Below are 12,643 nucleotides of genomic sequence, written 5' to 3' on the forward strand. Positions count from 1 at the left end.
ATACACACACACACACACACACACAAAACCAATGAGAAAAATCCCTGCAACATTTATTTGTGATGCTTGGAGACACATGATGGGATCACAAAGATGTTATCTCTAGTAGGAACAAAAAATAATTTCCATTAGAAAGTAAAGATGTTCCAGTGTTCTCTAAATGACCCAAAGGCACTCTAACAGTCAGTCAGAGTCAGATTTCTAGTTAATACAATGCTCATCTTTGAAATGACAAATGAAAGCTCAGCAAGGAACTTCAGCTACTTTTTAGTCAAGTTTCTTTTCATCAAATATCTGCACAGGAGATATTATTGGGGTCTGTCCCTTTCCCTTGAGACACTAAAGCCAAGAGTCTCTGCCACAAAACACACACAGTGAACCTTAGCCTGCTCAAGGATGGGCTTTTGTTGGCCTCTGTTATTGATTTGCTTGACCCCGAGAGCACACAGTAAATAGCACTGTATTCAACTTGAAAAGAGAAACTAGACACTGAATGCAGCCCCTAACAATATGAATTCTTCATTGACTTAAAAACAAAGGAAAGATGATGTATCAGAGGGGAAAAACAATAGGTGTCAAACCAAATCCATAGAAAACAGAATGACAGGCTTTGGAAAGCCGGCACAATGATTACTGATAAATTTAAAAGCTTCCATGCATCAAACTATAACCAGTCAAGTCTCTCTTTGCCTGCTATCTACAGAACAGATATTATTGGGGTCTATCCCTTTCCCTTGAGACACTAAAGCCAAAAGTCTTTATGTTGTAGGTCATTAGTGACTAAACCCTAGATAACATGTGTTAAAATTCAGGAGTCCTTGAGCCCCCCCATGCTTAGACTACCTTGTATGACCTCAGCTAGCTGCCTTACATTTTTAATATGACAGTTGTCCTTCACACTGAGAGTTGTTAAGTCTAGACCTATGTAAGAGATCATCTTTTTTACTTGGTAGTATATGCTCATTTCTACCTGTATATTCCCCAAGAGCTTCTACAAGATAAATGCCATGGATAATGGTACTTGGAACTCAGTCACCACCTTCATCTTAATGTATATTCCTAAGTTAATGAGGAATGAATTACAAGGCTTGTGATAGCAACATTTGATCTCATGTAGCCTATGAAACGAAGATGAGAGTGGCTTAAAGGGCGGGAAATAGGACAAGGTCTATAGTGGGAATGTTATTTCTCAATTATTACACAAGAACTAGGAAAGGCCATTTAGAAATCTTGTTGGAAATCATATAAGGACACTGTGTCATCAAAGACTTTATTTGTGAGCCATATCATCAATATAGTGGGAAACTGTATGTTACATGATTGTATGAAAAGTCCTTATATAACCCCATACCACATGCAATGGATGTAAACTAATAAAGTCTTTTTTTAAATAAAAAAAAAACTAGGAAGATGGCTCAGTGGGGGAAAGTGCTTGCTCTGTAGGTAAGGGGACCTGACTTCAGATCCCATATTAAAAGTTGAGAGCATTGACACATACCTGTAGCCCTGGTCCTCAGTGAATGTAGCAGACAAATCCCAGAGCCTTGCTGGCCAGCCAGTATAAACAATCAATGAACTCCAGATTCAATGAGAGATCTTACCTCAAAAAAGGAGATGAAGAGAGATAAAAATACTCAACATTCATTTTTGGCTTGTACACATGTATGCATGAATACATACGTCTGCTACGCCACACACACACACACACACACACACACACACACAGATTTTCGTGGTTGATTCTCCCATTTCCTCTGTGTTCTGGAATAACCTTTGACACATAGGCAAGTCAAGGCAATGAGAGTAACTTTGACTGCTTCCCTGGCATTCAGAAAAATGGAGGTCATCATTTCCCTGCACATTGAACAGGTTTCTAAGGTAGTTCTACAAATGGTGCACTGCTCACACTCTGAAACAGTACTTTCGAAGTTTATGCAATCACACAATGCCGATAGTGAAGTCTGAGTTTATGTAATTACACAGTGCCAACAGCGACGTCTGCATTTTACTCCACCTGACTGAACTCAAGTCAGAGATTTGGCTCCAGCTGGTTTTAAAGAGCAGAAGTGATAAAGCAGTCTTTCTCAGCATTTCGGATTTAAATCCCAATTTCTCCTTTTAGGAATGCAACTTCGATCTCACCTGGGAACTTCAGACAGTGCTGTTTTACATTTACAGTTTGTTTGGCTCAGTAATTATTCACAAAGTGCTTTATAGGGTCTCTTTGGTCTCCCCAGCTTGATCATAAACTCCTGAACTAGGTAGAAAGCTTTTAAAAATTAAAGGAACACGGAGAGAAATTTTGCTCAGCACACGGTTGGTGTCTTAGTCAGGTTTTCTGTTGCTGCAAAGAAACACCATGAATGAAAAGCAAGTTGGGGCAGAAAGGGTTTATTCTGCTTACACTGTCATCATTAGGCTCATCATTGAAGGAAGTCAGGACAGGAACACAAACATGGCAAGATCCTGGAGGCAGGAGCTAATACAGAGGCCATTGAAGGGTGCTCTTTACTGGCCTGCTCCCTATAGTTTGGTCAACCTGCTTTCTTATTGAACCAAGGACCACAGCCCAGGAACCAAAGACCCACCAGCCACAATGAGCTGGTTCCTACTCCATTGATCATTCATTGTAAAAATGCCTTATAGCCAGATTTTATGGAGACATTTTCTCTATTACAGTTCCCTTCTTTCAGGTAACTCTAGTTCCTGTGTCAAGTTGTCATAAGACCAGTCAGCACAATTAGTTACAGAGGTGCATCTAAGGTTATGGGTGCGTGTTTTCTGCTATGTTCTGCTACTCTAGAGAACGAATCCTTAAACTGCCACCCACTTGGAAGAATTTAAATCAACTTTTTTTTTCTTTTAAGAAAACAAGTTAGGCTGGTTTGCTCAGTGGTTACGAGTACTCCTTGCTCTTGCAGAGGACCCGTTTCAATGAGCAACATGTACATGTTAACTCACAGGTACTTGTAACTCTAGTTCCAGAGGATCTAACACCCTCTTCTGAACTCTAAGGGTACCAGGCATGCGGATAGTACACACACGTACATGTTGGCAATGTTTCCAAACACTCATACACATAAAATTAAGTTTTTAAAAAATATTAAAGCTACTATGTAATCAGCATGTATATTCTTCTTGCTAAAAGAAAAAGAAGAAACACTAATTGTAAAATATCAGGCATGCATGAAATGGAAACATGTTCCCTCACTCATATATTTATATAAAGTAGAGAAAAGCTACCTAACATTAATAAAACAGTTCTCTGCGGTTTCTAAAGTGTTTTGTCTCATTTCATCTCATGGAGTTCTCTAAATTCTCTGAGAAGAGGAGGAAACATGTCTATCGGTTTTATAGCTGGAGAGCCTAAGCTCAGAGCTGGCCTGGCAAGTCACATCACTACCAAGAGCTGCCTTTATTCTGTCTTCCCTTCCCACCACCAAAGAACATTGCCTTCTTTTCTGAAAAGAGATTATTAATTCCTCTGTTTTCCTCACTCAGCTTTCCAAAGCCTGTGGTCAGTGTTCTCTCCCAGAGCTCCTTACTAGGGTGTTTATTGTCTGTACACCTTTTTCTTCACTCACAAATGAACAGCTTGTCCTAGGATTATGCAGATGGATGGCTGCACCTGGTTAATTGAAGTTGTAAGATGCATAAATAGATTAAAGAGGGCACTGGCTGGAGAGCTCACTGCTGGCTAGACATAATTAAGAAATGGGGAGTGTGAGGGGTCTGCTGGGGCATCAGCAAGAGAAGGGCCCAGTTGACCAATTTCCTGAAAACGCTTCAATTGCGAAGTTGTGAGATGCATTTGTTACTACTTACTTCATTGGCAGATCACTGACGTTGTGTTGCTGACAGGGTGCACACTCTGCTCTTTCTCTAGGATGCTCATTTCAAGCAATGTTGCTCAGAATCCATCCATCAGACGCCTGTCTGAGAAACATCTGGGTGTTTATTAAAAATTCAGATTGCTTAATCTCTTCCAGGACCCACTGATCTAGTATATTCTAGGACTCTCCTGGTGGTTGTGATGGGGCCATTACTCTGTAGTATCTAACAGCCTGCCTCTAAAATTAAACTATTGACTCGCTGTCCTTTAAATATGTAGGATTTCTGGCATCAGCTTTAAAAGACGGCACGCACCTCTACTTTCTGAAACAACTCTAGTAACATCTTTGACTATCATCAATCACATCTCCAAAATTATAAAACCCTGGAGTTTACATCAGAAGTCAAGAAGGTTTGTCTCAAAGGGCTCTTCTTTAGAATGCAAATTCTTAGCTTCACAAGGGGACTCTAGAGGCAGGTGCTTTCCCCATGAGTCTGATGCACTCTGAAACTCTGGGACCGCCACTCCAGATTCATGCTGCTCTAACTTCAGTGAGAGTTTGAATTTTGTAAGGAGCTTGTAAAAAAAAAAAAAAAAACCTGTAAATTGTAAATTTAGGAACTGTAGAGCCCTGGATCATATTGGTGTTCCTGGTTTGAAGACCAGGCTTTGAATAGCAAACTCCTGCATCTTTTCTTTTTACGTAACACCAGGAGCTAAAACTCATACTTAGAAATGAGAGTAGCGCCGGGCAGTGGTGGCGCACGCCTTTAATTCCAGCACTTGGGAGGCAGAGGCAGGCGGATTTCTGAGTTTGAGAGTTCGAGGCTAGCCTGGTCTACAGAGTGAGTTCCAGGACAGCCAGGGCTACACAGAGAAACCCTGTCTCGAAAAAACCAAACCAAAAAAAAAAAAAAGAAATGAGAGTAGGGATGAGACTCAATGGGTAAGAGCGCTCACTGTGAAAGCAAGGAAACCTGAGTTCAAATCCCCGACATACAAATGAAAAGCTGAGCGTGTGTTTTTATGTGCCCTGTAACAACAACATTGGTGGGCAGAGACAGGCAGATCCAAGGAGCTCATTGGACTGCCCATCTAGTACAGGTGATAGAATATAGGGTTAGGGATGAATCCTGTCTCAAAAAGTAATGTGAGTGGCAATAGAGGAAGATTTCTTACATCCCGCATATGAGCCTCTATGTGTTCTTACATGGGCACGCACACCTACACCTGTCCTGGACACACGCACCACAAAAGAACAAAAAGAATTGAGGAGTGAGATGATATGTAATGAAAATGTTTTAAAAAGAGGTTATGAATTTGAGATGGATTTGTGGGGGATACATGCTGAGTTGGAGAAGATGGAACAGGAAGTAATTAGGTGTGAAGTTCTAAAAATAATTGTTAAAAATAAAGAGAGTCTGTCTTAAGCCCGGTGTGATGTTCAGTCTTTATTGTCAACTTGAACGGATTTAGATGCATATGGAAACACACCCTAGTGCCTCTATAAAGGTATTTATGGTTTCTTTTTCTTAACAAAATTTCGACTGTTTGATTTTATCAATGAAGACTCAGGAGCCAGATGCTGAGGTGAAAGCCTGCTACCTCAGAGAGGAGAAAGCACCCAGCAGCAAATCCCTCTCTCAAATCTCCTTCTCTCTCAAAACAACCTCCTTCTAACTGAATCCCCTTCTCTCTTACTTCTCGTGTGACTCTTTATCTGTCATCCTGACTCCCTCATACCATCTATGGTTTTTTCCTTAATAACCTAAATTCACTTCCTGTCAACTGGTTTCTTGGCCTGTGATTGACTTGACTTAATTCTGTTTACAATATTCAAGCAGAAAGCTCTTGGATTAAAGGTGTGTGCTAAGGCTGAGCCACACCAAAACTAAAAACAGGTCTGGCCAGCAACTAACACAATCTTGGGGTTCACAGTGTGATCAAATATCCTACAAGATATTTCCAAAAAGGTTGGACCACAGAGGGAAGGCACATCACATCTCACCTGTGGGCAGCAACATTCAGTGGTCTGAGGATTCCACAGAATAATAATAGATGAAGGTAAAGCCAGCTGATTGTAAGCATCTATCTCCCTGCTTCCTGACTGTAGGTGTCATGTGACTAGCTGCCTCCTACTCCTACTACCATGCTTTCCTGTTGAGATGAACTATACCTTCTCAAACTATAAGCCAAAATAAGCCTGTTGTCAGGTGCATGTTCAGAGCTAGGAGAAAAATAACTAATGCACTTGCACTGAAGTGGTTTGTTAACCAGTAGGTTACAGACATAGCTAATATATCATCAGGTAGGTGTGTGTGTCTGTGTGTGTGAGCATGTTTGTATTCAGAGGCTAGAGGTTGACGCTGGGACATACCTTTGCCTCAATTGTTCCTCTAAAAAGCAGATTTGCTCATTAAAGTTAGAACCTGCTAATTGGCTAGGCTAGTTAGCCACCAAGTGTGGTACGGCTCAGCCTTAGTGCACACCTTTAATACAAGATTCTCTTGTCTTTACCTCCCCAGCATGGGAATTACAGGCCCATGCTACCATTCTCAGCTTTAAACATGAGTACTGGGTATCAGAACTCCAGTCCTCGTGCTTGCAAAGTAAGCACTTTACCAACAGGCTCATTTCCCTAGCTCCTATCAGTTGGCTTAGAATTTTAAGAATTAGAGATGTGTTTGCCTTAATTGGTCTTCATGGCATCCTCCAAATCTCTAATATAGAAGGTCATAAATTTTTATGTGCCTGGGGAAGGAAACCAAAAAATGGTTCAACACGGACCATCTTTTTGCCAAGTGTACAAAGAAACAGGATTAACACTTAGCTGAAGAAGCTGATAAATTGACCTAATTTGTCTATAGAGAGACAGTATATTCTGTGCACAACGCTGGTCTTGGACTTAGGGAGTTTTATGCTGCTCTTGAACTCAGGGAGTCTTACATCTACTCCCAGCTCTGACAACTGGAATGTTGACCATGAATGGATCATATCACATTATTTCTCCATAGCTTTGATTTTTCTCACTCACTGAATGATAGTGTTTGCCTGCTCTTAAAAGTCTTGGTCCTCCATTCTGCTCAGACCTCCATATGATTCCACTTTTTGTATTGCATCTGCTGCTTGAAGACAGCCACTCCTGCCCTTTGCATTTCTGAGTTACTGAAAGCTCAAGAGTTTTGCTCCTTTGAGTCACCTTCTGTTGCTAACTCTAGGATCAGAAGCCTTGGCAACACGTGTAGGAATTTAGATGCTACATGCTTCCTGAGTTGTACTTTCCACCTTTACCTTGATATGTTTTAAATTATTCATCCTCAATGTTCCATCTCACTAAAAATTACTAATTTGAAATATGGTCACATAACAGATTAGTTTTCCCGGCTGTCAAGGGTTTACTAAGTAGCTCACATCCACTGAGATGAGGGATGTATAAATTAGAGAGTGAGGATTTGTTCATAATAGGGACCTTCCAGAATAATTTGTGCAATAAAGACTTTGAATAGCTAGTAGGTTTATAGAATTTCTCTAGTGTAATTAGGAGAGGCATTGTTGTGTAATGAAGAAAATTAATTAGAACTAAATGTTTAGGGAATGTGTGGCTAGGTAACCAAAGGCATATTTGCAGCCTAATTGTTTCTTGGCAGCTGGAGGCATTTTACACCCTTTCAGGATGTTTAGTTAATGGATATTTTAACATGACCTACTGTTTGCTTTCCCTTAAACCATTTCACTATAGAAAAACACTTCATCAAAGGCTTAAGCCCAGTATATATCCCATTGGAAAAATGCCTGTTATCTAGTTTATTTGATCATACTGTCTGTCAAGTGTTAATTATTTCTAGAAGTCCAAATTGAGGCTAATTGGCATGGCCTCCTGCACTGTATAATTACAGAGTTCTTCTGCATGCTTATGAGACATAAACACTGAACTGGTTTCTCATGCCTTCTTTGTCTTCATTTCACCTTATCTACAGCCCACTTTTGGGTGTTCTGCTTGAAGTCCTTTATCCATCCAGGTAGAGTCTTTAACAATATGATTAAGGGACTGGAGAGATGGCTCAGTGGTAAGAGGCTGTGAGTCCAGAAGACTTGCACTAACAATCATCTGTAACTTTAGTCCCAGGGGATCCAATGGCCTATTCTGGTCTTCGTAGGCACCAGCCACCCACATGGTAAACAGACATACATGAAGGCAAAAAATAAATAAGTTTTTTAAAGCTTTTGTGTTTGTTGTTAATAGGGTTAAGTTCAGAATCAGGTTCATTTGGCAATATGCACTTATATAGGGACTTGCTACCGAGACTGAAAATATGAGTTGTATCTCCAAGACCCATAAATTAGAAGAGAACTGATTCCTACATCTTGTCCTCTGACCTCCCAAGTATATTGTGGCATATACACAAATACACACATATATACATATATTCACATACACCCAAGCACACATACGCACACACCACACACACAAACACATATACACTTACACACCATGCACACATACATACATACATACATACATACACCATACACACATACCTCACACCACACACATACACAAACACACACACATAAGCACACCACACAAAAAAATACATATAAACACATAAGCTCTCTCACATATATGGAATAAATAAATAGAAGTTTAATTTAAAAATTTGTTTAAAATATGGTGAATGTTAAAGTAAGAGAGATTATTTATCCAGTTGCCTGATTGGTTCTGTCTTATTAATAAAAATGTTAAGGCAGGCAAGCATGGAATCAAATCCTTGCTCTATTTTTTTTTAATTATGTGATCTTACTTAAGTTATTTAAACATCTTAAGATTTAATTTCTTGATCAGTAGTTGAGGATAATAAGCTATCTATAATAAGCTTGCAGTAAAAATTCTAGAGAAGTACATTTCCTTAAAGAAGGCATTTTTTTTTTGAGTTTTGGATGAAAGAAACTAAGCCTCAAATCATTTACCATAACATCAGGGAATAATATTTTTATTTGAAGTAATTTTATGTTTCAAAGGAGGAAAAAAAACAATTTTTGATTTCAAAAAACTCAAATTCCACATGGAGTTTCTAGATGATATTTACCAATTCATACAGATCCAAGCATAAAGCACTCAGTAACTGCATACAGTTAGTACAGCCAAGACGCTAATATTGATGACGTACTTAATGTGGAAACCTGTCTTGAAATTTTGCAATTGTTCTTACTAGTCTGCTCTCTAGGCTAGATACTACATTGAAGGGCTTCATATTCCCTTGGTTTCCTCTAATGTTGGTCAATTCTTGACCTTTTCTCTTTCTTTTCAAGTAATGAGCAGTATAAAATAGTTCCTGTGGATCAGGACCTAAAGTACTTCTGTTTCAAGGCCTCTCATACATTTGTAAACTCAATGACCTGTCTTGGTTACTTTTCTACAGCCATGACAAAATACCATGGCCAATGCAGCTTATAAAAGATAGCATTTAACTCACAGCTCACAATTCCAGAGTGTTAAAGTCTGTGGTGCTTTGAGTAGGTATGGCCCTTATAGATGCAAGTGTTTGAATGCTTGGCCAATAGGGAATGGCACTATTAGGAGGTGTGGCCTTATTGGAGTAGGTCTGGCATTGTTGGAGGAAATTAGAAGTATCTAGACTAGGGAACTGACTAGTATATCACTGTGGGGGCAAGCTTTGTAGTCTCCTATGCTCAAGTTCTTTCTAGTGTGGAATTCCAGTCTCTTCCTGGTTGCCTTCAAACCAAGATGTAGAACTCTCAACTCCTCCAGCACCATATCTACCTGGACACTGCTGTGCTTCCTGCCTTAATGATAATGGACTAAGCCCTAATTAAATGTTGTCTTTTATAAGAGTTGCCCTGGTTATGGTGTTTCTTCAGAAACAATGGGAAACCAAATTAAGACAGAGTCCATGACCATCATGGCAGGGAGCATAGCAACAGACACACAACTGAACAGTTATTTTTAGAAAAGAAAATTGTACGGGACGATTCTCCAGGCCAAATTGCTACCATCATCATCAGAACTGCTCGTATAAGATCATCTCAGCTGGCCTTGATGACTCTACCTTCCCTCATAGAAAGAGGGGGTAGAGAAGAGGATTGTGGGACCTTTGCTTGAACACCCTGTCACCCACTCAACCAGTTATTTACAATTCTCCACTAATTACAAGAGAGATAGCTGAGAGATGTAGTATATGAATGGAGAATGACTGAATGGGGGAGGGTCCATCTATGCAGCTATGAGAAAGCTGTCGTCCTTACTGGTCCAATCTTTTGTGAGATCCTTGCGACACACACAGTGCTATAAGTAACCTTCCACCTGTGCTCTTTAAGAAAGCCCAATAAATTCATTAGTTCCCCAGAGTGAACTCCAGTGGAATGATGCCTCAGTTTGTTGTTGAGACCTTACACAGAGGAGGGGTAGAGAATGTTCATGTCTGCCTGTAAGGAAGGGAATTGAGCTGCTAATTTAAGCTTGTCTTGGATTCCTCATGGTACAAAAATGGATATTCTTATTAAGAATGCTACAGAAACTATGTCTGTTTCTTACCTCATTATTTTAAGAGGCATGTGTCGGTATGTCTCATGGCTGGCCATGCTAACTCTGATCTACTTAGAAAGATACCAGTGCAAAGAAGATGATTCTTCACTGTAGGGTTAGTCTTTTTCTTGATATAAATATTGATTATTTTTGTCGAGTGACCACTACATATGATATAAATATGTGACTCCTCCCTGTGTCTTCACCTACTATCTCTAGTAAACTCAATGATGACTGCCTACAGCAACTGTTACTGTGGTTAGCACAAACAAAGAGCAAGCTTCCATTCTCTCCTATGCAGCTGATACTTTTGTGTTGGAATTCTAGTGTAAGTAGGGTCTGTCCCATGATTTCAAGATTCACTTATTCTTCTATGAGCTAATTCATCAGTGTATCATTACCTTTTTACTAAAATTGCCCTAAGGTTTGACCCTTGGGAGATTTTTTTTCAAGTTAGCTCCTGAATCCTCTTGATATAATGTTACATTTTCTGAGCATATCTTTGTTGTATCTAGTCTATGCTCATTCTGTATTTCTATCCCTGAAATGAGCCATTTCCCTAAGGAAACTGGTGTCACTGGAAGTTCAAGGCGATATTGCTAGCTTCAAAGCACAACCAAGTCAAACTACATGTTCAAATCTTTCTCCCTTGATTCTGTTTTAATTCATTAAAAATTTTTTATTTATATTCTATCATATTTCCCCCTCTCATTACTCCTCTCAGATCCATCATACCCACTAAGCCTTCTCTCTCTTTCATTAAATAAATAAATAAATAAATAAATAAATAAAATATCACAACAAAAAATGGCTGGGTGTAGTAGTGCGCACCTTTGATTCCAGCAGTCTGGAAGCAGAAGCCTTCAGATTATTGAATTCTAGGCTAACCTGGTGTACAGAGTTAGTTCCAGAACAACTGGGGATACACAGAGAAACACTGTCTTTAAAAACCTGAAAACAAAACAAAAGACAAACAAACAAACAAAAAAAACAAGACAAAGATGTCGGTGGCGTGTACTCGCCAGCGAGATAACACAGACACCAAAGTTCTTCAGCAGATCTTTATTACGATCTTATCTTTATTACGATGTTATAGAGGAAAGACCCGCTGGGAAAAGGCCGGCTGGTGGAAACCGGCTGGGAGAAAAGGCCCCGAGCCCCGAGAAGGTCCTGGTTAAATACCTCCTGGAGTGATGTGTACATATCTGGTTGGTTAATTGCCCATAAAATCCTATATGCCCCTGGAAGGGCTTGTGACTTCCCGCGCTTTCCCCTTACACAAAGACAGTAAATTACAGAACTTGTGAGAGCATCGGCTTGCCAGAGCTGTCTCTGCTTTCCACGGCTCTCTACATCTCCCCCTTTTTGTTTTAAATGAGAATCACAGGCACTGGCCATTTCCCGTGTCTTAGGCTAGTTGACGTTTTTCCATAGCCAGCACCAAAAAATGGTGAGCTCCCTGTCTTAGCCTACGAGGGTTGTGCACCCACACCTGGCATTCTCTGAATGTGCGCCCCAGGTTGTGGCCACTCGTAATGCCCGTCATGGGGTAAACTCACACCACATGGTGTACCTCTGGCATATGGCATCAACCTATTCCCATCGTTGGGACCAATGGCAGCTGGCCTGGAGACAAAAAGATAGAGCTGTCCTTGGTCTGTCTGGCATGGTACCAATCAAAACTCAAACTCAAGCCCTATCAAGCAAATTCCATTATGGGGGAATAAGCGATCAAGGACTAATCGTTTGATACAGTCTCCCCCACCTTACCAGGTGCAATGGAAGCAAGTCCTCTGGGTGCAAAGGCTAGGGGAAACCGAGAGAGATGCAAACACCCATCCCTGTGCAATGGAGTCACCTCCTAGGGGTGCAAGGGCTGTTTGTCTCAAAATTCAGGTACCAGAGCTACACAGACAAGGACCAGTCAGACTAAAACTCCTCACTGACCCAGTGCAATGGGCTGAGCCCTTGGGGTGCAGTAGCTGAGGATCTGTTTGCTGGCTATTTCTTTAGCATAGACAACCAGATTTCGGGAGATGAACCTTGTTCTAAGGCTGCAAGTGCTTGGGTAATCACGACTTTGTCACGTCTCTGTTGAACTCTGAGCTTGCAAACCAACCAGAGTATGAAGACTAATCCACAACACAGGGTTGTACCAAACAGGCCTACTCCCACCCACTCTTCAAAGAAAGAGAAGGCTGAAGAGATCCAGGTGGAGAGTCCTTCCATCAGCAAAATGTCCACACGTGTTGAGTTGATGGCTGCCG

This window comes from Grammomys surdaster, unplaced genomic scaffold (genome assembly GCF_004785775.1).
Source record: "Grammomys surdaster isolate TR1022 unplaced genomic scaffold, NIH_TR_1.0 125776, whole genome shotgun sequence".
Classification (NCBI taxonomy): domain Eukaryota; kingdom Metazoa; phylum Chordata; class Mammalia; order Rodentia; family Muridae; genus Grammomys; species Grammomys surdaster.